Source organism: Taeniopygia guttata, chromosome 3 (assembly GCF_048771995.1).
Source record: "Taeniopygia guttata chromosome 3, bTaeGut7.mat, whole genome shotgun sequence".
NCBI classification, from domain to species: domain Eukaryota; kingdom Metazoa; phylum Chordata; class Aves; order Passeriformes; family Estrildidae; genus Taeniopygia; species Taeniopygia guttata.
Window position 1 is genome coordinate 93,943,945 of NC_133027.1, and position 26,124 is coordinate 93,970,068.

Genomic DNA, 26,124 nt, shown 5'->3' on the forward strand with positions numbered 1-26,124 from the left:
GCTTGCCTGTGTTTTGATATGCTCTTCAGGTAGGATTTCCATCTGTTCCTTTAGGTTATTCTTTCCCCCAGCCATATGTGTCTGTTGGCTTTTGCAGTGAGCTTGTTTGTGTCTGTTGAAACAGTGATTGCTGTGTAACTCTTTCTTTGCTGCAGAGTTTTTAAGATGTGCAGATAATGCCCTGGCCAAATTTCCAACCTGAGCGTTCCCTGCTTCTCTCATGTGTAGTACCTGATGAAAAGTTAGAATAGGAGTTCATATTTTGTGTGAGAAAGTAGATGTACCTCACAGTGTTGAATGCATTAGACCCAGAATTGTTTGAAGCAGGACTTAATGATGCCAGAAGTGGATAGTCTTGGTAAAACTCCCTGCTGAAATTGCACCACATTAAGTAATTCCATACCCACAAGGAGAAATAAAAGAGGAATTACTATAGTTTGGTAATTAAGGCATTCATTTACACAGGACATCCAAATTCAAGTCCTTTGTCCTTTCTCTTATGAATACTGAATGACTGGCATGTAGCGAAAGAGCTTCAGCAGTTCCACTACAAAACACTCCACAGATTGGTATATAGAACACTGGTCTAGAATGTGGAAAAATGTGGTTCAGGATCTCAGAGCAGATCAGCTACAAGAGGGATCTGAAAGAGATCTCTCACCTAATCACTTCCAGGTCCAGTCGAGTGAGTAGACACTGGACAACATTTCCTCTCTTGTTAATAAAATCATCCTCTAAATAAAATGTGTGTGCTGAAAAGTAGAATAATTATTTTCTGCTCCCACTGAATGATGGAACAGCTGAGTGGCTTCATGCTAAGAGCTGTACGCAGTGTGCAGTTAACTGTCATTTCTGGATGTGCAGTGGTGGTGGAAAAGAGTGAGAGTGTCATGCTTGCTCAGTGCTGGGATAATAATATCCCAAGCACAATGGCCAGTGAGCTTTAGTGTAGGCAGAAATTAAAATATCTCATGCTGTCTAAATAAGTGATAAAGGCTGTATTTAAAAGGAGAAACCAAGTAATGTAAGATTCATGAACAGTTTTATGCCAGTTGGAAGTAATGAGGTAAACCTTAGACAGTGCTAGAGTCCCATTTAGATTCAACAAAATAAAAATCCCTGGATCTGAAGAATATTCGAAGCACTCTGTGTACAATAACAGTTGACTGGATATTAACTGCAGCTATGCCTAGAAAAACAGAAAGTATGAGTTGGTTGTGTGCTGTCTTTTGCATACCGTAGTCCATGTGGGATGGTTGCCAATTATTGCCATTAATTTAGACAGTTTATTTTCCTTTGTAGTCCACAGTGAAGAGATAAAATGATGGTTATGAATAGCATGCATAATGAGGAAATAAAATACTTAATCCCATACAAAAATAATTGTAAATGGTGCATTTTTGAGATTAGATTGCAGTCTGAATCTTTTAAGAATAAATACATCTCAAACTTTTCAACTGCCTTTCTGAGGAAATTGGAAATTTCAGTTCTCTGCTGTTTTACGGTGATACATATAATGTACATTGAAGAGAAAATAGGGAAATAATAGCTATAGTTGCATCAGTTCTTGCTTTTGAGATATGTGTATTTATAGGGCACATTTGACATTTCTTGTGTTCTTAGAGTGGGACTTTATTACTCAAAATGTTTAAATATAAAATGTCGAGAATGTTTTCCTTCTCTCAGTTTTCACAGATGTTCTTTATTTTAAAATAAATATCAAAGATACTTTGAGCCAAATTCTCATCTCCAGTTATATCCAACCAAGTCTGCCAGTTTCAGTGCACTTGCTTAGGAGTGTCTGGTCATGGTTTTCTCTCCCCTCATATTTTCCCACCCATTCTCAATGTCATATGTTTCAGTAAAGCCTGAATTCCATGTCTGATATTGGATGCCCTTAGCTCAATCCCAAATGGCTTAATCTGCCAGGATGTTTTGGGGTTTTTTTTTGTTTTGTTTTTTTTTAATTTTTACAGAAGCAAACTTTGATCTTTATTTACAATTGAGAAAAAAACCAACATATTAAAGAAAAAACAATATTTGAGTTGCTAGAAGGAGATTTTCTAGAAATCTCTAAGATGCAAGGGAGAAGGAGGCTTTTTTTCCTTTTCTACCATGGGCAGATAATGTGAGTGAAAACTGCAGCTTTCATGTACACAGTCATCCTTTACCATATGTCAGTTTGCCATATGCTGCTATATGTTTTATCAGTTGCAGGGTAGTCTTTCCGCAAATACAGCCTTACATTTTGCCTTCATTATTAGAAATCAGCATGTCTTTAACATGGAGACTTCTGGCTGAAGATACCTTAGTGGAAAGTCTTTTGTAAGACAAGAGAAGAGACAGTTTTATCTTTTTCTTCACCATTTTTCACAAGGAAACTACAGCCTCCTATGTGCCATTTATCTTCAAATAACACCTTTTTGTTTTGTGGCAGAGAAGATGTGTTTTTCATGCAGTATGCTCGATTGAAATCTACTCAATGCTTAAGTAAGATGTGATGATCTCAGGGTTTAAAAGGTCTTAAGATGTGGCAAAGTTATGCCACATTAAATGATTTAAGCAGCCATTACTTTTAAATGTGTTTTTGACCTTGTTCAAGAGTGCCTTTTACCTCAGTGAGAAAACATTATGCTGGCATTAAAAACATTCAGAATTAGCATTACCTTAAATTGATTCATACTTTAAGCATCTTAGAAGGGTTCAGAGAAGTCCTTGGACTGAGTTTGAAAACTATAGCAGTAGCATAGATCCTTTCATAGAAATAAAAATATAGAAGCCTGATCAAGACCAGTTTTCACAGTCACTTCACATCAGATCAAGCCTACCAAAGTCGGTTGTCTTTAGTTGTTTCTCTACCAAACACTTCTACTAGGAAACAAAATGTACTTCCTGCCTAGTGTTTCCTACTAGCAAACCAAGAGGTCTTACTTCCCTGTAAGTGGTACCCAGTGCAGCCAATATGAAAGGGGGAAAGCATCTCTTTCCTAGGAATTGTGTGCCAGTTAAGCTCCAAATCCATGCTGGTTGGTCCTAGACATCAATTGGTGCAAACACATCCAATAGATAGAGATATATAGATTAGATATAGATAGATGGATGGATAGATGATAGATATTTGAAATAATGCCAGTTCCAGAGCATTCTGGCCATTTTAGAGTAAAAAAACCCCAGTATCTACAAAACATCTGGAAGATCACTGGTCAGATAGTTGAATACAAAAACCACTTGGAAAGGAAAAAATTAAGGCTGAGATGGGGAAATTAAACAAAGCATGAGCATCTAGGTAAGAAGGTAATTTGCTATTCTAGCCCTTAATACCATCCTTATTTGCCTGATACATCCTTTCTTTTCTCTAGCTGAATCTCTTCTGCACTCTCCTTTAATGCTGTGATCAACCCTGCCTAAATGCAGCCACTTTTCAGTGATTAGCTTTTTGTAGGAAACCCTTGCCCAATGATCACAGTTGGTATTCTTTCTCCCTCACCCAGCTTTAAACACAAGTTCTTTTTGATCCTTTTGCATAGATGGTTCTCACCTGCATAGAGATAGATTTTCTGCCAGCAAATACTACTAAGGCTGATTACAAATCTCTACTGCGTTCATTGTCCGTGCAAAACTTCTAATTTGGTTCGTGCTTTATTTTTACAATCTTCACTGACTTGGTGCCACTCTGGCTGTTCCTTTGTCATAGGCTCATAGAATGGTTTGGGTTGGAAGGGATCTTGAAGATCATCTTGTTCACCTCTAAGAATTGCCCCATGGGCAGGGACAACGTTCACTAGACCAGGTTGCCCAGAATCTTGAACACTCCCAGGTGTGGGGCATCCACAGCTTCCCTGGGCAACTGTGCCTGTGCTTCACCACCCTCACAGTAAAGAATTTTTTTCTAGCATCTAATCCAAACCTATGTAGAAAGATTATGGCTGTAAGATGACATGTATGATTAGCATTTTTATTTTGAAATATATACAGTTTTTTCCTGATATCTAGTGCTATATAAAATGTATGACTTTTTTTAATTATTACCACTCCTTATCCATTTTTCATGATCATTTGCCTTCTGAAATCTGTAATTGGTTTATCAATGACATACAGATTATAGCTTGAAAGAGAAACACCTCTAAGATTATCAAAGATGACAAGTGTTTAAAAAATTGATAAGCAAGTTTAATAACCTGCTTCATTAAATAGAAACAGAAATTAATCTTCAGAGATGTTTACATGTAAAAAGAGCAAGTCAATTGCTCAGTATTTTTTTTTAAATTATAACAAATCTATTTCCAAATGAAGCAGTTTCTTTGGCTGTCTATCTCCTAGTTGCACAGAAGAGTAGTGATTAGTACAATGAGATAAATCAAACATAAGAGAAAATGTGTCATTTTCCAAATTACGGCCAATTATTGTTACTTCTTTCTGAGTTCCAGGGTCTCCTGGATTTCTATAAAAATCCTTTTGGAAGCTTAACTGTCAAAATCAAGATTCAGTGACTTATAATACAACTAACCATCAATTTCTAAGTTCCCGCTGAGTGACAAACACTACAAGAAAACATTTTTTTCTTATTTTTAACTTAGCTGACTCACCTTTCCCATTTTCAAGCTCTCATTGCTAAACTATCTAAGTTCCAAGGGCAACTAGGGTTATTTCTTGGGAGTATTCAGATCAGAGGCAACTTCAATAAGCGCTGGCAACCACACAGAAAATATGGTGTCATTAGTTGTGACAACTAAGCTCTGAAATGCTTTTTTGATGTTTTTTGGAATGAGTTGTTCTGGACTTTTTGAAATATTGTGATGTCATGCAAACAAAATAATTCTTGTTAATTCTCTTGAGATTATTTTCTAATCTTAATTATCCAGATCCCAAATAATTTATCTTCAAATTTTTTTTTTTTTTTGTTATTACTGAGAGGTTCGTCGAAGTGTGAAGCTCCCAAACCTCACCTTTCATGGCTTGCCTTTCTATATGCCATATACATCCCAAACTTGATTTCTATTTATAAGCTTGCTAAATTTTCAGCTTGCCATTACAATTTTGTTTTACTTTTAGGCTTCTGCAGAGCAGACAGCTCCCTGGATCAGAAGTGTTGTACCATGTGCATCAAGCAGCATTAAGACCAGATGATTAAGTGCTGCTGAGTAGAATATCTCCTTTATAATTACACACCATCAGTTTTCTAATCCCTTCAAACAATGAGTCTGATGACTATTTTACACTTATACTATACCTATAAAAATGAACTATTGTTCCTGAGCCTTGCTACATCCTTTGTTTTTATATGACATTTTTGACTGTCACTTGCTGTGTCCTGTCAGAGAGAAGAACGTCCCCAAGATTTAAAGGACTGTGAGAGTGGCTCCCAGTTCCTCTAATAACTCTTTAAAAATTTGTATGCCAGATTCAGGGAAATTATTTGCATGTTTTTAAGTCTGAAGATGTAGATAAGGAGAAAACACCATCAAATTTAAAAATTAAGAAATTGTATGGTGTGGAAGTGCATCTAGTCTTAAAAATTAGTTACAGGTGGATCAGAGTTGCTAAGGGAATGAGTAACTAGCATTTGGTGGGGGGTGGGGCTGTGTTTTGTTTTGGTTGCTTTTTAATGTGAGTTTGATGTCTGGAATAGAGTTTCATGCTGATGCATTGTGATTAGTAGATGCTCCTGCTCAGAGCTTGAATCACTGTTGTTTATAAAAAGCTCTGTGGGGAGCACTAAGCCTCTGGTCTTAGGCATTTACCCAGTGTCCCCAGGAAGCAAAAGCTCAGGCTCCAGAACCCAGGCCTTAATTACACAAGATACTTCCATGAGCAAACTGAAGGTATGTCAAGGAATATTTTAGAATTCAAGAGCAGGTTAAACTATCTGAGCAGACATAGTTTTAGATCCCTTCAGTGCACTCTGCGTTAATCACTTCTAATTCTCTAGCTTTCCCCTGTCCTGAAGGCTCTCTGATGTGCTCTGGGATGTCCCAGGTGGGTTTTTTTTTTTTTTTGCTGTGTTTCTTTGCTTGTATCTGATGTCTTATTTGTCTTATTTCATAAGATTTTGAAAGTTTCAAACTTTCTGTTAGTGTCTTCTTCCAAAGAAGTTTTTACTGAAAGGTGTTTCTGATGAAAAATAGAAAAGGAACAGTACCACATCACATACCGGGCTATTTAAGCATTTGTTCTTTCAGCTTTTTATGCTACAATTAATGAATGCCTATTAAAAAAAAAAAAAAAAAAAAAAAAACCACCAACAAACCCAACAAAAAACACAAACAAAACCAAATAACTAGCTAATATATATATATAAAACTCATAAAATTAGGTCAGTGGTGACTAGCATGGATCTCTGTGTGAATGGAATCAATTCAAGTATTGTAAAATAACATTTCATGCAAGTTTAATGTAGTTTTTAAAACTGATTTTTAAAAAAAAAAGTTTTAAAACAATTGTCTTTTATCCTTCATGAATGAAAGGAAACCTCATCAAGGTTGAAATAATGACATTCAAGGACAAAAATACTCATGATTTCTAAGGGTTTAGTAATATGCTTTGTGATAATTCTGCTTCCTGTAGAGTTTTTGTGCTTAATTGTGAGAAGATTTATCCACAGTATATATTAAGTAGCACTATTTTTCCATTCAAAAGAACACAATTAACTCCTTACCTTGATCTTTTCTCTCCCTTAGTAATTTTCTGGATTTACTTACAAAGTAAAAACAAAAGCAGTAAGGATGGGTTTGGGGTTTGTTTGTTTTGGAGTTTTACAACACAAGCTAGTTATACAGTTCATTATTCTGAAATTTTGGTCACCATTGTTTTGCACTGGGATATATTCAACATCATCATCAGGATATAGCTAAACCAAAAGAGAAAGGGTCAAAAAATTAGATGTGAGCATATAAAGCAGGGGGGAGGAGGAGAGCAATATCACATACACTGGAATATCACACACACTGTGCAACAATCACAAAATGTGCAGCATATTGCATACAAACAACTTTCAAAAGAGTTGGTCTGTTTATGTGAGTAAAGTTTTGAACTCAAAAAATTCCTTTCCAGTCATGTTCTTAGTTGTTCAACTTTATTTATCAGAATTTAAATGTATTGTAGAAGTACAAATCTTTATGTAGACACTGCAACAGATGGTCAAACACCATGCTTACCTACAATTATATCCAAAATTAGTGTGGCTGGTTATATCATCAAAGACAATAAAGGAACAAATGTTCATAAATAAATCTGAACCACCAAAGGTCCAACCTACTCTGCAGAACTCCAGTTGGCCATGTGAACTCCAGAATGTGCACCTCGTGCTTACAAACTCTGGAAAGCCTGTCAGGTGGAGAGAGGGGTTTGAGTTCCTCCCAACTGAAAAAATTCACTGGTTTGTGTAGATTTGTTTCAATCACATCAGCTAAAATAATGCCATACTCGTCTTTTAAATCACAGCTTTTAAAAAGCTTCTTTCTAAAACAGAGTTTTTGAAACATTTAAAGTACAACAAAATCTGAAATCATAAAATACTAAGTGTTTTCATTTCACTGGGAAAAAAAGGGTTAGAGAAACCTCAACAACTATTTATTTTGGCTTTGGAAAAGAGCCAGCAAGTCAATTATTTGTTCAGTTCTATTTGCAGCAACAGAGAATAGACCTAAATTCCATATACCTGCAGAGGGAAGTGGTGCTTCAAAGGTGGCTACTCCTGCTCAGAGATATTTCATGGCAGTCTTTCCAACAGGTAGTCAGGATACTCAGAGTTTTCCTGATTAGAAGGAATTTACACAGTCCAACCAGGACTTATTAACACCTGCACCAGTCTGTGGAGAAAGTGTGAAAGGAGGTAGCTATAGCAGCCATCATCTTTTCCCAAGGAATTCCTCCCAAGGTTATTGGTTATTTCAGGTTGGTGGGCTGATGAAAAGATGCCTCAAATTTCACCTCTGACTGCAGACTGAGTCAAACTGTGCCACTCCAGTTCCTGTTATCTGGTACCATGGGCAGATAAAAGTATTCTCCTGGATATCTTCCTTTCAACACCAGTGATTGGGCTTCCATTGTTGCTCTAAATCAAATCACACTCAATCTTGAAACCCTGATTCACCCAGGTTCAGATTAGACTGACCCATTGTTTTGGCTTTTTAAGCAGTTGCCTTTGTATCTACTGTCTGTCATTTAGAGTTATTCAGTATCAGCTCCTTGAAGTGGCTCATTAAAATTTGTGTGTTTGTGTGTCTGACTTGCAGGGAATGGAACCCAAGAGAAATACTTTCATATTACCTTTTAAAACAAGCACAGATATAAGAAATTATTAACTGCTTCATTTTCCTCTTTGTCTATATGCATTACAAGTCCCTCAGCACCAAGGTTTCATATTTATTGTTGGTTTGTTTGATATTTATTGTTCATACCTGATATTTGGTAAAATATTTTACAATACAAACTCATTGATTTCTTAATTCAAAACTTCCTTGGAATGCATAATATTTTTGACTGGTTTGCAATTATTTGAAGATTTTCAAATACCACAAAAATTAACAGGACTGTTTTGAAAAATGCCATCAGAAATAGTATATGCCCTTTTTTAAGAGACCTATTGTTTATTGCTTGTGCATGCTGTATATGTCATTTTAGCCTTCAGCATCACTAATTGAATTGCAGGTGAACCTCACTTTAACTATTGTTTTATTATATATATATGCTGAATTTACTTACAGTAGAAAAAAGAAAGCTAACTGGGGTGGGAAATTATTTCTCTCCTTCCTTTAGAGAGGAGTAACCAAGATACTGGTACTAATTCTATTACATTTTAGCTTAATTCTGTATGCATGTTTGCCAGTGTCATTATGATCAGCACTGGTGTCACTGTCTCTGTATGAGAATTAGAATGAGAGCAGATACAAGAAGGACTATGGCAAATAAGCCCATCATACTTGAAAAATTAAGGCTCCTAATTTTTCAGAAATATCTCGAGAAAGCTTTGGTGAAAATAGCCTAATGGAATGAATTAAGAACGTAACTTTTTAATATGGATGTTCTTAAAGGATAGATTGGACCCACTAGGCTTGAAATGGTGACTCTAGCCTGACTCTCCTCTGCCCAAACGTTGTGCAAAGCACTGAAAAGCATCAGATGGAAATGTCCGCCAATATCTCTTCTGCCCAAACTCAGCTGAGAAGTGCTGCAGAGTTTCTTGTCCCTCCCTCTTTAGTGGCTGGCACGGCTCCATCAGGTCTCTTGCATGCATAGTCTGCAATCCTGTGGTGGTGATGGAAAACAGAACTGGAGTGTTATGTTGTTCCCTGTGTGATCCTTCAGAGCTTATTCACAATCCTTTCATTGTGTTTCATGTGGCAGCAGAAGAGAGCACTGCTTTGCTAATGGAATAACACTGATGAATTCAGTAACAGGAGCCTTGCAGAACAAAACAGTCAGTTAATCTGTGATTGTGGCCACATTTATCACTACACTCTTACTCCTTAATAGTCTACAGCCATTTATAGTCAGATTGTCCCATGATAATAAAATACCATATGCATTTATTAGAAATTTTCTTTGCACTATTTGTAAGCCCCAGGCTTGTGGAGGGGCTACATATTCAAATATAAATTTAAGGCTATAATCCCCAAATGGGTTGGCTATGATTTTCTAAACTTGTGAAGCAACTTGGGTTGGTTTTTCCTTTCCAAGTGAAAAGCAGAATGCTTTCCTGTTCTTTGAACTGAGACCAGAGGATTCTTCTCTGTTCCATCTGCATTTCACCCTACTACATTTTCAGAGTTATAGATGTCATTCAGAGTGTACATATAATTCTCCATGGAGGATTATGCAGTTGCATCAGTATATGCAATAATTGTGTGACTTATACTACTTTATGTTGCTGTAAATGAATAAGTGAGAGGTTCCTGAAATCAAAGCCTACAAAACCTTAAAAAAGAGCGGGTGGAGAGGAAAAACACATGGACTCAACCATAGGTCCTATCAACAGTTTTAAACTGCTAGCAATTTTGTAAACTGTAAACCACTCTAAAAACAAACAAACAAAAAGTCATACCTAGTGGACTGTTCTGAAAACATAATTTCATTGTGTTAAATATGCTTTAGTGAGTCTGAATGCTTAAAATGTATTATAGATATTTTAGAAAGCTTTAACAAAGCATGTGTTTAGTAAAGGGGACCTGGCCAATCCTAAGTAGTCCATGACTGTTTAGCTAAAGTCCTTCTAAAAATGTCTGCTTTTTTATTTAGAAAATTACTCATGAATATGAAAGTACTTCAATATTTATTGCCTTAATCAGGAAAGGATATGAGCAGAAGCTTTCTTGGGGACTGTTGCTAACCTCTGAAATGTTGCAAAGGATACATAAACCCAAATATAGAGCTTTTTCTTTGTTCTCTCTCACACATGCAGGCGAACAAGTGTACACACATACCCCACTCCCTCTCTTTGTCCTTCTCATTTCATTTCCCCGTGCTCTCTTTTATAGCTATGGTAATCTGCCCAGCAGTCAATATTCCCCATGCAGGCTGGATGAATTCTCAGAGAGGCAGAGAAGCTTGCATCCCAGCTGTACTGCTGTGGCAGTGGTTTTGTTGTCATTTTTAAAGGGTTTGTTTTCTTTCAGTTTGGTTTTGTGTTATCTTTTTTTTTTTTCCTCTGTCTTTTTTTTTTTTAACATGATCCACTGGAAAATGTATTTGGAGAGAAAAGCAACACATAATGATGTTCTGTTGAAACAAGTGATGCTTGGCTTGCTGAAAACCAGAAGGAAAATAATGACATGAAAATTGTCCTTGCTCAGGAGCAGTAAGCAAAGATTGTATATAATTGGACAGTTATGAATCAATGAAAGTGCATAGTATTTCATGCAACTTGGCAAACATTCAACCTCCCTCTGTATAAGAAATCAGGATCAAAACACTTCTAGAAAAAAAATTAATTAATTTCTTTAACTTTGTGTGTTCTGGGATGAAACACAGTAACTTTGATCTTTCCATTTGAAATGTATTCCATTTCAGTCCTGAAGCTTTTCTGAAACACGATGGAAAAGGCTCTACTTTCCTTTTCAAGAGGAGCAGCACTAAATTGAAACATCTATTTCATAAGTATAGAGGGGAAGAAATAATTGTGAATCACCAGATTTTGCTGTTGTGTATTCTGCAGTTGCTTGGATCCTTGGTTAGAATCAGAATCTGGAAAGTAAAGCATTCCTAGCTTCAATTTTCTCATATACTATGGACTTCTGCTTGGGGGTCTTCTGTTACTTTTCTTTCTCTTGTTCTACATTCTGTACATCTCTTCAATACTTCTTCCATATTCCCTGGATCTTCTGATGGCCTCCCATTGGATAGGTTTTTCACATTCCTCTGTGATGCTGATTCTTGAACTTGATGGGTATGACATTGCAGCTGTGAATTTTGTTAGACAATAATGAGGTTTATTTTTATCCAACTGTTCTCATTTTTTTTAAATCACAATTCTTGCATTATTTAGACACTTTGTATTTTCTAGATGTATTGTCCTGTTGAAGCATCTGGAATAGAAGCCTCAAATAATTGTTTTAAAATATGTATTCAGATTATTACAGAAAAGGGCTATGAAGCAGGAAGGCAATACAAAAGGTGTGAGAAAAGACTCACATCCTTAAAAAGCATATTCTGACAGAATGATCTTGACTGGAAATACACTCATCAACAGTGGAAGAGTGAGTTACAACAGGTTTATTTTCAAATTGTGGAGATTCATTTATAATATGGATCAAAGAAAATTGTTTCTTTGAAGAACTGTGGACAGGGAATTACTGACAAGAGAGTATCCTGCTGAAAAGAAATTCAATAGCCATGATGATCTCTAATGAATATAATAAATGAGGGACAAATCTTGAGATACTTTACATACCAGCAAAAAGGCAAAGTTCTTTCTCTGAAGGGAGCTGTAAGTGCAGGAACTTGCTCTGGAGATTTCTCATTCTTCACATCAGTGTAAAATAACAGGGAGAAAAAGAAGAAATTAAAAATACTAGGAGACTTGTCAAAGATGTAACATGGAAATTTACAGAGCTATAGCTTAGGGGAGGCACTGGAAATTTCTATTCCTTCCTGTCCTCAGTAGCAATAGATCATAACCCTAACCCTCTGTGTTGACACTATATTTTTCTCCCTCACAGCCATTGCAAGCAAATTTTACTCAAGCTTTAAATTGATATTTTGAAGTGAGATTTTTTGATCATGTTTTAGTTCACTTTTGAAAGATTCATGCAGTTATCCAAATCTGGATAAGCACTGGGTGCTGCTTCATTTAGCACATGTAAATTGCTCCCTGAAATTTCAAGTAGGACATCACAGCATCCAACTCTCTGAACCACTCAGAGATGTAAAATCATTTGCAGGGGGGTGTGGAGAATATTGTCCACTTGACAATATGGTAGTTCCATAGAATTAAAACTTCTTGAAACTGCAAGTTTCACAACCAAGCAACATGAATGGAAGTTGAATCCCATGAAAATAGACTGAGTCAATGAATACAATTGAGCGCACCGAGTCCAGGAGGAGGACCGTGTTTCAATCTCATGCATGTTATGTATAGTTAATAAAATGGTCCAGCTTTAGGAAATAAGATCTAATCATGACAATTTTTGTCAGTGTTGAAAGATTGGAAACACACACATAGAGTTAGATACATATAGATAAAGATATATATATACATATCTATAGATGATATCACAGGCTATTCTTCCAAAACCCAAGTGGATGTAACAACTTCTTTTCTTTTCTACTCATCTAAAAATCTTCGCTCCTGAAGCATTTTCCTCTTCTTGAATTCATTTGTTCTTGTTTTGTGATCTAGCAGAGGAATTGGTGGTGTGGTGAGATTTGCTTTCTTATTCATTTGTTTATTATTGGCCTGCATAAAGTTGGTTACTCTCATTGCTGTCTTCTGCACCAAACAGACAAATAGACCTGTCATCTCTAGTAACATCATACGGGGCAAAAAAAAAAGGGTGTGGATAAGAAATTTCCTCTGACTTATTTCTGTACCAATATGGGCAAGGGGAGGACGAGTGGAGAATATTTTCATTTCTGCAATTTAACAATTTCCAGCAAAAATGATTGCATGCAGGAGTGCTATTTGTAGACATTTAAAGATGAAAGGGAGTGGAGGGCATTGTCCCAATCCTGAAAGAGTAATAAATTATATTTGAGTAGTTCCAAGAATACTGTGCTGTTCAGAAGTATTCTAATAGTGAAGACTCCACCATCTTCTAGGTGGTCTTTTACAGTACCCTCTATCCTCACTGTTGAGAAGGTTTTTACAATATCTACCCTGAATCTTAATTGCTGCAATTTAGCACATTTCTTTCTGTCCTGTCCATCACTGTGATTGAGACTAGGTGATTTCCTTATTCTTTAGAAACAGCCTTTCATGCATCTGAAAGCTATTATCATGTTCAATCTCAGTTGTCTCCTTTCTAGCCTAATTCTTTCAAGCTTTATTGAAGCCCCTGTTCCCTAGGCTCTGGTCATGTTGCTCTCCTCACATTTTTCCCAGTAGGCTCATGTCTTCCTGGAGTGTGAGGTCCAAATTTGCACCTGTACTCCTGCTGAGGGTTTATTAATGCTGAGCTGAACGGGAGAATTGTTTCACGATTTTGCAGGCTCTGCTTGTGTTTGTGCACACCAATATGCTGTGAGCAGATGTCGACTCACGGTGTCACCCTGAACCACGTTCAAGCACTGAGGCTCACACTAAAACCAAGCAACCAAAGGGGAATGAACTACCAAGCATTTCACCCTGCCACATGTCTATTAGACAAATATGATAAAGTTTTATTGGAGATTAATCAGCTGAAAAGATACATGGAAAAATAAGTTTCTGTTTGCCACAAGAGACCAGTGATCAGCATTTACTGATTTCAGAGTTGAGTCATCCCCTTCACCAGCAACTGGAAATCTGATGATCTTTTCTGTCAGAAGAGAAATATGAATTTCAGACTAATGGCTGGGTTTGTCTTAATGCTCTGGATTTCCTCACCTCCTTGTTTTTATAGTCACCCAGGTCAGAAAACTTCCTAGTGAGGTTTATGTGTCTGTGGCTAAAGACAGATGAAATAACCTGCTGATCTCAGCAGTCTGACCAAATCCTCAGTGGCACATCAGTTTGTCCTTCTCATACAAAGAAATTAAATTAGGGAGTCTAAATAAATTAACAAAAAGTTAACTGTGGTTTACCACCTGGGTCTGTACTGAGTAATGACACAGGAATTCCCTGCTGCTAGTCACATTTACAACATTTACATTGCAAACTGTACTGGAAAGGAATAAGCAAACTTCTTCAAATGCATAATTAGAATTTTCCTTCTGGAAAACTAATCTTGTGAATCTGCGTATTTCTGAGCTTCTTTAGTAGAAGGAAGACTTTATTGTATTGCTTGCACATTATAAATCTCCTTTGATTAAATAAATGAAAGAAATGCAAACTTAGAGATGCATTTTACAGACAAAAAACTTTTTCATATACTGAGTTGTTTAATTGAAGCCCATCTTGACTAGAAAAGTTACTTTAGAAGTTTTTAAGGTTGTAAGCTATTTCCCCCTGTGCAATTCAATAACTCATTACCAGTTAAATATCATTATATTATACTGTATATAGATCCAGTGTACTGGAAGAATTCCACAAGAAGCAAATGAACTTGTGGGATATCCTCTATACCTAATGGATATTTATTTTAATGGCATAGACATTGCTTTAAATCTCTTTCTGCATTAATGATAAATTGATCATTAGTGCAAAGTAGGTGAGAATTAAAAATGGCTTCTAGTAATTTATAGCTCATATTGATTTTGCTGGAATATTTCAGCAATAAGGCAGAGCCCAGGCCTTTTACTTGGGTAAATTCCATTCAGGTCACTGGGATGTGTACTGGAACAACCTGTCCTTCAAATCCTCACTTTGTGGGTTTTGTCCACCATGTACGTTTTGGAGCTTAAAATCTTATGGCAACGTGAACATTGCTCTTGCATGTGCTCTAGTGAGGAAGGATGAAGTTTAATAAATCCAAGTGCCAAGTCCTGCATTTTGGCCACAATAACCCTCTGCAGCATTACAGACTGGGGACGGTGTGGCTGGACAGTGCCCAGGCAGAAAGTGACCTGGGGGTGCTGATCAACAGCTGGTCTGAACATGAGCCAGCAGTGTGCTCTGGTTGCCAAGAAGTCCAATGGCATCCTGGCCTGTATCAGGAATGGTGTGGCCAGCAGGAGCAGGGAGGTCATTCTCCCCCTGTACTCGGCACTGGTGAGGCCACACCTTGAGTGCTGTGTCCAGTTCTGGTCCCTCCATTTGGGAAGGATGTTGAGACACTTGAGTGCATCCAGAGGAGGCACCGAGGCTGGTGAGCTGCTTGGAACACAAACCCTGTGAGGAACAACTGAGGGAGCTGGGGGCGTTTGGGCTGGAGAAAAGGAGACTCAGAGGTGACCTTATCACTCTCTGCAACTCCCTGAAAGGTGGCTGTGGTCAGGTGGGAGTTGGTCTCTTTCTCCAGGCAGCAACTGACAGAACGAAAAGTCACAGTCTCAAGCTGTATCAAGGGAAATATAGGTTGGATATTAGGAAGAAGTTTTTTACAGAAAGAGTGAAAAAGTTCTGGAATGATCTGCCCAGGGAGGTGGTAGAGTCACCATCCCTGGATGTGTTTAAAAAAAGACTGGATCTGGCACTCGGTGCCATGGTTGAGTTGAGGTGTTGGGGCATGGTTTGGACTCGATGATCTTGAAGGTCTCTTCCAACCTTGTGATTCCGTGATTCATAAACCTCTGTGTGACTGTAATTTTGGTAGAGATTTTCGCTCTTAGCAAAAGGATTGTTGCTCATTGTCCTATGCAAGCGCATCAAGAGTACAAGTTTTATTGAGGGAAGTGCCCTGATTTGGAGTTATAAGAATTAACTAATCTTAGCTTTAGAGATCTCTCTGAAAATAAAGTATTTGAAAGAAGATTTGTTCAATCCCAACTGAAAAATAGAAACAAAGAAAAGGCATTTAACTTTTTTAAACTAAGACCACAAAAATTATGAAAGGGACCATAGTTTAAAAATTAAGCCACTTTTTACAATATAAATCTTTAATTTTCTAATGTTCTCTTTATTTTTCCCTACAAATAATTTGAAAGCATTCCATGTTACCAAATGAAAAAAAAAAAAAAGGGTTTCACTGTAAATCTCTTTTTGGTTCTACTCCTTTTGCTTTTTTATAAAGTGCTTTGATATATCTGAATGAGGACTACACCAGTACTAAGCTTTTTTTTAAACAAAGCAGACACAGATCAGTAGCATATACTGTACCAACTCCTCTGACAAACCAGCAGTTCTATGAGAGGCAGCGATATGGAAAAAAAAAGTGAAAATTCATATTATATTATTGTCTTCCTCCAATGCATGGCATAATTCTGATTGAAATTACTGGCAGTACTTTGTGTGCATCAAAGGAAAAACAGCTCCAGGAACTGACATCCTGTGAAATGTGGAAGAGCTATTATGGGCTGGTGGTTCAATACAGTGGTTTCTGAAACCTTCCTGACAAAACCCGTAAGCTTTTTCTGGGCAGTAATGCTCAACTCTGTGACCAAAGATGGTCAGCAGACCACCCATCTTTTCTATTCAAATTTGTGACAACTTTAGCATGTGCAAAGATTCAAAAAGCAGGTTTCAGGCCATAATCCTTTTTAGGGCCCCATTCTTCTCATTTTACTTGTTAGAAACAAAAATTAGATCCAAGGGTGTTAAAAGAAATCTGCTAGCTTTCTAAGCCTTTAAAAATATGTATGCATTGCACATTTTTTTTTCTCTGAGTACATCTTTTATTATGCACTGAAATAAATAGGTAAAATTAGGCAAGTTTTGATAGAGCCACAAAATTGCAGCTGAGAAGTCCTGGATTTTCTTTCCTGTTACAACCTGCTTTTAAAGATAAGCTGGTTGTGACTCTTCATTTTAATTATATAGCAGGCATTTTGTTTTAGCTAGGAATTTCTTTAATGTAATTCATTAAAACTAAAACACAGGTATGAATAAAATTAATTTCTGTTTCCAATCTCTTCATATTTGCAGCTATCATTTGCATATATGCTAAGCTTGACCAACAAAGTTTCTTTACGGTGGTAATGTTTTTCCATACATATTGTCTCTTTAAGCGAAGTTGATCAAATATTTACAGGATTCCCATCTATCTGTGTATAAAAACTGGGGGAGGCCCACGCCTCCATAATTATTACAAACAGTGACATTCATCAGGAAGCGATCTCAAAGTGCTTTAAACAGAGCATTGGCTTTAAAGTTGCACTGAGTATTCTTGTTAGAGCTTTATAGACAAAAAATTGTCAGTGGAGGAGACTTAATCCTGCAATGTTCTGTTTAATAGTGCTGGAAGATTAAAGCCTTTGGAACCTTTCAGCATTGGCATGAAGGGTGTAATTCCACCAAGCCTTACTCATGCCAATACCCTTTATCTTTGGGACTAGCAATATTGACCCAGCTTACCAGCTAACCATTAAATGGCAAATGTTTTGTAGTGATTTGTCCAAGGTTGCACTTTGCAAAACCATGGCAGAGGCAGAAGGTCCATACTTTCCATAATACCAAAGAGAATCGTAGGATCACACCTGATAGTCAAGCTATCAGTCATCACAAGAGGTAATTCATATTGTCACTGGATGAGAGACATGCCAGTAAAATGCAGATAGCTGTCCCTGCTTGAATGCTTCCCCAAAAGTCTGTTTCCTATATATGAATCCCCTATATTTGTCCTTAAGAAAAGAATGGAATGTATATATCATCAGATTTTCTCTCTCCTTAAGTTAATTACCTTTGGCATCTGTAGTAGCTTAATTTTTCTTGCCCTACCAATAGGCCTGCTGAAAGAAGCACAGCACAAAGGGTTTTATCTGTGTTATTGATTGGCTAGAAAGTGATGTGTTTGTGACTATTGGAGCTTCTCCAGTGTGTATTTATTTACACTGGGGGAAAAAAATCAGCATTACTTGGGAAAAAAATAACTAAAACTTTCATTTAACATTACAAAAGAGAGTATTGCTTAATCCCTGAAGTAGGAAATTGCTTTTCTTCATGATCCATTGCTTTCATACTGTTTCTGGCTGCTGGTGCTGAAGGAAAGAAAAACTGTTCTCACTCTATTTTCACCGTATCGCTTTTCTTATCCGCCACAACAAAAAAATGAAAAAAAAAAAAAAAAAAGAAAAATTTGGCTGCTAATTTGTTGTTGAAGTAAATACAGGGAGGGGAGAGCCTGGGTAAGAAAAGATGTTTTTGTCTCAAATGGACACTTGCAAATATGGAAGCAGAGTAAAACTTTATGTGGAAATCTGAAAAGAGGAGATTAAGGATTTGAAGTAGTATATCAAAGCTGAAGTATATGAGCTATCGCTATTCTTTGAGATGCCATTATGTTTTATACCTAAATTCAGCAGCATGCTCCCAGAAGATGAATGTTGCTAAGGAATGTTGTTTTCTTGTGTTCTGATCTTGTACATATATAGAGAGAAGGAGAATGGCAATTAGAAGGAAAATGCATAGCTGGGTGAAAATGCCGGTATTTTGTTTCACCTTGCTTAAGACTCATACTTTTTTGTTAAAAGCACCTATTGTTTTATGGCTTCTAATATGCACCATAAAAATACAGTGTGTTACAGTTTGGTGCTGGAAAATACAATGTAACTAAGGAATGATTATTTAGCTTTGGAAGTTAAAGTACTTAATGATTCCCTGACATTGTCAGGACAGGTCACAGAATGGATTTTAGAGTAATTGTAAGTTACCAGCAGTGGTTTTAGATTTTCCCCTAGGAACAGCAGTAGAAGTTGTATTTTCTCTTTTCCTATCAGTGCTGCCTCTTTTTTCCTTTTTTAATCTGATTGCTTTCTTGGTTTTTGAATCCATTTAGTCTTGCAAACAATAATCAGAGGTTATGCTAGCAAAGCAGTACTCTGAATTGCGATGGCAAGTTTTTGAGACTGGTATCTCACAGAAGAGATGCACGTATGTTTCATTTTGAGTTTTAGCTTGTGCTAGCAAGACCACACCATATGCCCAATAAAAGCTTCATTAGAAAAGCATTAGTAGATTAATCCAACTTACTCTGTGGTTTATTTTATTTAGAATGCAATAAGCTAAGTTCATTAGTTTGCAGGCTTAATGTTTTCTACTGTACCTCAAAGCAACCAGTAACAATTCCATTGAGATTCCCCAGATCTCGCTAACACCTGTCAAGATAAACACATGGCTCTCTGGGGGGATCACCTTGGCAACATAACTGAGGGAATCTAGAAAAAAATAAGTCTTTCACACACAAAAGGGTGTTACACAGTCTAAACTTGATTAATGTGTTTTCACATACATCCGAGGTCATATATCTCTTTAAAGTAGGAAAAAAAGTCAAATCAATCTCTAAAGAACAAATATTTTGGAATGTACAATACTGCATCTGAAATGTATTTTAAAGAACTTGAAGGCTGTAGAATAATTGTGCAATTTGAGTTGAGCCTCAGAAAGGCTGTCTGAGACCAGCAATTCAGTCTTCATCCCCCTAGGGCTAATATATTAGATTACAAGGATTATCGTAGTGGCACTATTTGTGCCACTACATTTAAGATTATGTCAGCATTTTCATTTTAAACCTGTATGTTCAGAGGTTCATAACTCAGCTATAGGAAATTTGTTTGGTGTTACAAATGTGTTCTGCACAACACTGACACTTTTTCTGGGGAGAAAAAAAGAAGAAAGAAAGAAGCTTAAAGCTAAATAAGTATTTGGACATTTTCAAATTACGACTGCCAAAAGTTAATGTTGTCTTCTTGCAACTCTGCTTTTTAAATTCGGTTCTTTCTGCAGCTGACTTGTAACACTACTGCTGTCTGGAGTCTAAAGAAATGTATTGCACTGAACAAAGAGTAGATGGTTGCATCTCATCCCTTTCTTTGCCAAGATTGAAGCTGGACTAACATGTTCAAGCAAGGCAGGAGGTGTAACTTCACTGTACATCCTCTTCTCGATCCAGGCCAGAAAAGTGAGGGGTGTTGTGTGATGTTCATGAGTCATAATAAGGGATATCTTAGAAATCCTGTCAGGAAACCCTACTTAAAAATGCAGTCCTGACTTTAGGTACTCCACAAATACCATTTAAAGCTCTCTTGGCTACCAGTGGGCTTCCTACAAAAAAAAAAAAAAAAAACACCAAAAAAACAATTAACTTTGCCTTGCAAGGTCTTTAAACTCAATTTCCCTATTTTGTGGCTCTTGCACTAAGTCTATTCTGAGCTTTCCTTGACATGGCTTCAATATCTGTTATTGTGCATGGTAAACAGTATCAAGGGCTGCAAACCACTCTGTAATACACACACTTTTCCTATTTCTAGAGGCCTTTATCAACAAATAGGTTTTGCATATGCTTGTACTGGATACAAAAGAGCAGAATACTGGGTTCTGTTATTGGAATTTGTCATCAAACTTGATGACTAATTTACAAGCTATTTTTATGGTGGCTTGCTTTTTGTCCCTAGCTGAAGTGTTTGCTGAGGAGTTCAAATCAGTAGCATTCAAGCTGTACCAGGGATCTCTCTTTTCTGTGGCAATGCAGTGCCAATTCCTGCAGCAGCACTGGGAGAAATCAGAGAGACTTTTGCAGGTTCTGCAGCAGCAGCCTAATTGCCCACAGAATTAACCACTCATGTGGTGGCCCAGAGAGAACATGGATAGTGACCATTTGCTACAGGACTACAAATCTCCTAAATGCCTTTATATATGTACAGGTGGATTTGGCCTTTTTTCATATAGCTTTAGATTGGAGTCAAAGGGGGAAGCTACACAAAGTGTTAGAAATCTTGCTGCCATGTTAAACTAAAAAAAAAATTTAAAAAAAAATTAAAAATATGACATTAAGTGGCATTGCAGCACTGGGAGCCAGCATTAGCCAACCCCTAGTGGATTCTGGGCCATCCTCCTCAAGCCAGCTCAAACCAGGGCTAATTCAAGTAAGGATGGGCAAACCTGGCAAAGTTCCCCAATGCCCAACCAGAGCTATTTCAGACGAAGAGGGAACTTCTCCTCACAGTCAAAATTCCCCAGGGCAAAATGTTCTCCATAAGCCCCTTCTGTTCTAAATTGAAAAGATCTGGCTTATGTGCATGTCTTCAATGAAACAAAATGAAAATCAGCTTGATTTTGACAGTGAGGAATAGAGAGAAAGAGATTACTTTATACACACAGTGTCAAGAAACATTTATTATGAATATTTAAGCCTATCTGGATGGACAGAAAGACTTATTAACTGTACCAGGATTTGTTTTGAACTATGCATAGAGAGAGAATAGCTACACTACAGAGAAAGCAGCCTAAGTATTTTCTTTGTAAGCTCTCCTTTCTCACATGATTACCAAAATTTTGAATTTCTGTGCATTTTATGGCTGCACAAATACTCCATTCATTCCTTTAGGATCATATTTTTTACCTTCTAAGTCTTCAAATAGTTCATATGATAAAGTTTATTGGCATAAAGTAAACAGCTTCTGCCCTAGGTTATACAGGTTTGGGACACAAACTGGATGTGAATGACAGGCCTTGGTTCCGTATCTTGCAATTAACTGGCTTTTGAAAGGAACAGTCTCCACTGTCTAAAAGAGGAAAGTTACCACCTCCGCTGTTACCAGACATCAGTAAAAGTACTGGGAGATACAGTGTATAGGTCATTAAGTTCAGCAGTGTTTACAGTGGAAAGAAGAAACATTAGCTTGACTGTTTTCTTCTAAGCCTCTGTATGTGGGCTGGATAAACATAAATTCTTTGTAATCACAGAATGTCCATGTGTTTTCAAATTAAGGGAGGGTCCAAGCTTTGCAGTGGGGAAAACCTGTAACATAAAAACATGTGTTAAAGCTCTCCACAGCTAATTGCATAGTATTCCTGTAATACACAAACTTGTGGAGTTGTTTTGGGTTGGGTTTTTTGTTTGTTTGTTTGTTTATTATTTTGCTGAACAGCAGTCGAGCTTCAGGAGTTTAAGAGTGGATGTTACAACACTAAGTGCAGGATTAACTAGAGGTGGCCAGGGAAGCCTGGTTGCATAAGGTGGCACTTAACCAAAAGAAACCCTGAGTTTAACTGACAACTTCTGCTGGCCTAAGGCATGGTCTGCACTTCAGTTTTGCTGGTGTTGCTGAAGTTGTCCATCTTAGCTGATCTATCTGTACTGTTGCAGAGGGATATGGTCATACCGGCAAGAAGTATCTGATTTTATTTGAGGAAGTAATGCAAACTGCACTCATGGGAGTACTTTTTTGTTTGTATAAATTTTCCTTGGGAGCATTTGGTGGTTTATAGCATAATGACAAACCAGGGAACGATGTGTTCTTACAATAAGGATATTCTTGCTCAAAAAATTTAGGAGCCTACTGGTATTAACAGACTTCATTTGGTGGAAATACCTTGATTAAAAGTCACATTTACTACCAATGTGACCTGCACAGGGTAAGTGTTAAATGGGACTAACTTCACTGAGCTAAGTTATTGAGATACTAAAAACTACTTTGTAAACACTAGAGTTCATTTTCACATTTTATTTTCTATGTAGTGGAACATTTATTTATTTACACAAAGTCTTTTTTATTGTCTTCTTTTGTTCCACTTCTTTGTTCTTTGAGTGAACCTTCACAGACTGATAGCAGCATGTTGATTGTGTTGGAAGTACAATTCTATGACCTTGGGGATAAAAAGCAGGTTATTTCAACTTCAGTTAGTCCTCAGCTAACAAAAATTCATACTCTTATGTCAGCAGGGGGTAAAAAAGGTGAGCATTTTAAATAAGAAATGCTGCTTACCTTCATTTTTCATAGTATTTACTTGCAGAAGCTTTTAACTTCCTTGTCATTAAAAAGCCTAACTCCAGCTGCCAAAACACCCAATTAAACTTCTGGAATAGAATCACAGAATCATGGGACCATTTAGGTTGGAAGAGACTCTAAGATCCCCATTAACCTAGAACTGTCAAGGCCACTGACTCATGTCCCTCAGTGCCATATAGAAACCTGGAATGGTTTGGGTTGAAAGGGACCTTAATTATGATTCTGTTCCAATCCCGCTGCCATGGACATGGATATCTTCCTCTTGACCACATTGCTCAGAGCTCCATCCAGCCTGGCCTTGAGCACTTCCAGGAATGGGGCATCCACAGCTCCTCTGGACAAGCTGTTCCAGTGCCTCTCCAACCCTCACAATAAAGAATTTCTTCCCAATGTCTAATTTGAATCTCTACAGGACTTTTAAATACTTCTAGGAATTATTAATTCACCATTTCCCTGGACAGCCTGTTCCCGCTGGGCAGCCTGTTCCAATGCTTGACAAGACTTGTAGAAGTTCTACCAGATATCCAATCTGAATTTTCCCTGTCATGACCTGAGGCCATTTCTTCTTGTTCTGTCACTCTGTACTTGAGGAAAGAGACCAACACTCACCTACAACCTTCTTTAAATCAAAACATGCAAAAAGTGTAAGTGTCTGACTACCAGGATTTGCTTCAAATTGGGAAGAAGTTTTATTAGCTTGCTGAAAACACAAAAAAATAAAAAATTGAGCAAGAGAAGATTTTACCTGAATGTCCCTCTTTTGCCTTCCTGTCTCCATCTTGCTTTCATACATACTTCCTTCTTCGCCTTCCTGGTATTCTTTTCATTTTCAATCTTTTAATATTTTCTGCTAATTAATTCTCTCCAATTTCTCACCCTTGCACAGCATTAGATCACCTTTCCCCCCCATGAAACTTGGATAGTCCTCTCTTGTTTGTGGTTCAGAGTGCAGAGCCAGAAAAATCTCAAATGTTGTTAAAATTAGAGTTGCTACACCCAAGGTGCTGATCACATTACCAGATCCAGAAAGAGATGCCTACTTAGAGGGCAGTCACCCCATTCACACTTTAATAGGGCTCTTAAGTAAGAGTTAGATGCCTAAATAGTTTTGAGAAGATTTGGCCTTTGCGTACTCAACTCTTGGTTTGGATGTGCAGCAGCAAAACAATCCATTTATTTAACAGTCCCTAAGTAGTGTTTAATATCATAATGTAGCACCTAAAAATGACCCATTATAATCTATCTGATGAACTTCACTAAGTAGTCTCCAGGCACACATTGAAGCTAGAAACTTTAGTGGCAGTTGTATATGTGTGCTGCATAAATAGTACATATTTAATAAAGTAGAGCACTTAAAAACCCCTTTTATCTTCAGCAAAATATTAAATGAAGTGCCTTGGAAGTACCTAAACATTTTATTCATTTGTCCTTCTTTTTTAAGCACTTTTAGGCCTCCCTGGCACAGTAGATGGCAGATGGAGCAAGAATTTAGATTAAAGTACTCAAACCACAAAAGTATCCAACAACACAGAGTGCTTCCACAAACCCCTTCTGAATCCACACCAAAGTGGATCTTCAAGCAAAGCTGAACAAACTCTGCTCGGGCTGGAAGGGACCTGTGGAAAACCTCTCTCAGCAAGGTTACACACCTAATGTAGCCATGCTTTCCTGAGTGTTGACAGGGAAACTCCTGCTGGAAGGTAGCACAACCTCGACGGCAACCTTAAAACAGCACAGCCGAGCAAAGTTAGTCTAGACAGGACTTGCCAACTGAAATTTTATCGGCACAACTGCCTTGCCAATTGTATCATTATACAGTTGGCAATACCGGCTTCCTATTTCAGAGGAGTGATAACAATTTTAAAGTTCCTTGTCTGTAGGATGTCTAGAATCATTAAGAACAGTCAAGTTAACTACTGCCTGTTTCTAAAACAGCAGCAACATGTGAACAGTTTAATGAAAAACTGGTTCCAGTGACTGAAATATTTTGTTTCCTTAGTCAGATTGATAGAAAACCTAGTGGTATTTATGGATGAAATTTCTAACACACATTACTTGCATGAATAGGAAACATATATCAGCAGTTTTAATTTTATGAGAGCTGTCGAATCCAGGCTGACTTTTCTTTAAGGTTTCATACCATTTTCTCCTTCTTTCCCTAACTCTGAAACTTAGAGAATTTATTGCCTTTTATTTTTTTAGGAGGTGACAGTGCATGACAGTTGAAAGCTGGTAGTTTGGAAAATTGGTGTTTCTTCTCTCACGCGGAGGCTTTTGGAGACAGGTTGGAAAACTGACTCCCCCTAAGCTGCCTTTCCCTCTGGCAAGCCGGGGGTGTTACAGGGCGTCCTGTGCCTCGCAGGGCCGCTCCCCCGGGCCAGGGCGGGTGCAGGCTTCCTTCGGGATGCGCGCCTGCCCTTCCACAGAGAGCAGAAAGGGCTCGGGCAGCGCTGCTCACTGCGTTAAGGCTTTGTTATCATTTACCTCGGCGTCTTGGCAAAACTTTGGGTGCGTGGCGAGGCTGGATGCGACGCGTCCAGGTGGGCAGGGCAGGAGCTGCCGCTGGCTCGCCGCTGCTCCGGGGGTTCGGACTCCTTCCGTCGCTGTGCGCGGCCCCCGGCACGACCCCGCGGCGAAGCTTTCCCTGACCGGGGGCAGCGATCCGCCCTGGGCTGAGCGGGGCGAAACCCTTTGTCGTTCCTCAGCCTACGCAGCTGAGCAAAGGTTGTGACTTCTCACCCGCGGGAATTAGCGCCTCGGCGAATTGCAGCGGTTCTCGCTTAAATTAACGCGAAATGTATTTAAAAAAAAAATCCACCCTATTCTCACGCCCACCGCTCGCCCTCTCGCTTTCACGCATCCGCTACCCGCACCCATGATCTCATGCTGCTGAAGGCATGGCACAAGATCTACGGCAGGCTGGGAGCGGGGGAGGGAGGGAGGAGAGGAGGGCCGGGAGTGTGCGGCTCGCACACCCTGCTGTGCCCAGGTGCGGTACTGCAGGGGCTGCGCCTCCGCGCCCGGCTCCGGGGGGCGCAGGACCCGCCGCGGGGTGATGGGTTAGCCCTTAGAATAACGACCCTCGGCTTTTAAACGCGACATCGGCTCCCATGGCATCCTCCGCTCCGTGTGTGTGTCTGTGCGAGGATGGTGGTGGTGCTGTAGGGTAGCCCTCCGCCCTGTTTTGGGGGTAGGCGTGGGGCGAGCGCCGCGGCGGGGCCCCGCACC

At 38.3% G+C, this 26,124-nt stretch overlaps 1 protein-coding gene and 1 long non-coding RNA gene across 34 annotated transcripts in view; one reads left to right on the top strand and one right to left on the bottom strand.

Annotated features, from left to right (window-relative positions):
- NRXN1 (neurexin 1) overlaps positions 1-26,124 on the top strand; it is a 668,143-nt gene that overhangs the window by 372,798 nt on the left and 269,221 nt on the right. The window lies entirely within an intron of this gene.
- On the bottom strand, positions 3,953-26,119 carry LOC140683534 (uncharacterized). The gene is made up of 2 exons (XR_012054710.1): positions 25,381-26,119; positions 3,953-11,958 (listed from the first exon to the last, which is right to left on the bottom strand). It is a non-coding gene; the product is annotated as an uncharacterized lncRNA (long non-coding RNA).